Source organism: Falco cherrug, chromosome 2, assembly GCF_023634085.1.
Source record: "Falco cherrug isolate bFalChe1 chromosome 2, bFalChe1.pri, whole genome shotgun sequence".
Lineage (NCBI taxonomy): Eukaryota > Metazoa > Chordata > Aves > Falconiformes > Falconidae > Falco > Falco cherrug.
The window spans coordinates 10475001-10476476 of record NC_073698.1 but is presented as its reverse complement, the minus strand read 5'-3'; positions in this window follow the sequence as shown (position 1 = coordinate 10476476).

Below are 1476 nucleotides of genomic sequence, written 5' to 3'. Positions count from 1 at the left end.
CCCGCCAAACCAGCAGAAGCAGCCCGCGGGTTCGTAGCTCAGAGATGTGTGTCGGGGCCCGTTCCAGCCGCAGGAGGTGGGTGTCGCGGGCCCCCCTCGCCCACGGCTGCGGGGAGCGCCCAGCTGCCTGCGGGACCGCGGTGCGGGGCCGGCTGGGGCTGCGTGTGCCCCCCTGCCCCGGAGCAGGGCTCTGCGGAAAGCTGCAGGACGCGCCGGCTGGGCGGCTGAGGAGGGAGGGGACAGAGCGCCCGGGCCCAGCTGTGTCCCCGTCTGGGCCTGAGGCCGTGACAAATGGGACGGCGCGCGCAAACACGGGGAGCAGCCGCCCGGGGCCAGCGCGGGGGGAGCCACTCGGGTGCGCAACGCCCCGGCCCGGGGCCGCCCCGGCTGCCTGGCGGCCCGACGTCCTGCGAACCCGAGAAACGGCAGCGCGCTGCGCCCGGGGGAAGCGCGTAGCCAGGGGGGTACGCTGAGGCCTCTGGAACCGCGCTGAATATTTACTGTCGTTCCGGTTGTGGTGGCTGGCACCGCCCTGGCTCCGCGGCTGGCAGCTGGCTCACAGCTGGCTGCGCAGAGCGGGGCTGTGACCCCGGCAGCCGGCTCTGCAGCAGCACCGCGCCGGTGCTGTGAGGGCTCCCGGCCGGCAGCCGCCGCACAGCGCGGGGCAGGGCTGAGCCCAGCGCTGCCCCGTGCTGCTGCGCTCTGCCCAGAGCTCCGGGGCACCCGCGGGCTCCCGGCTGGCGCTGGGCGGTTCTGCTCGGCACCCAGCACCGGCTGCACCAGTGCTCCCAGCGCTGCAGATACCCTCGGGCATCTGGCCGGGTCCCAGGGGGCCTCCTACATCCCTGCGTCGTGTACGGCAGCTCTGCGGCGTGGGGGAGCCGGGAGTGGAGAAGTAAAGTTAAGCTGGAAAGGTCAGGTGCTGTGTGGGAGATGCTGCTGTAATTTTTGTCATTGTTTCCCACTACCAAAGTCAACTTTAATTTGCAACAGATTAAGTTATTTCTCCCTAAGGCGAGTCTGTTTTGCCTATGATGGTAATTGGCAAGTGATGTCCCTGTCTTTGTCTCAACCCATAAGCTTGTTCATCTTCCCACCCCCGTCCTGTTGTGGAAGGGGAGCAAAAATGTGTCTGGGTAGGAGTATGGCAGCCGGCCAAGGTCAAGCCACCAGAGAGGGACTGCCTGCCTTGGAAGTCATCTATCCAGCTGTCAGGAGTGTGACAGTGCTCTGTGGAGCTGATTTTTTTTTTTTTTTTTTTTTTTTGACCCTATAGTGCATAGCCCCGGGGCTGCTTAATGGGTTATTCTGTTGTGGGAACAATAGGGCCGGACGTGACTGTTCCGATGCACTGGACTGACCAGCAATAGCAGAATTCATTTAGGCATGAACAAGACATTCTTTGGCTACCTTTTTCCGTCTGTTCAGTAAAACTGGAAGAGCTGCTCTACCTGTGCAAAACTCTCAAGTTGGAAT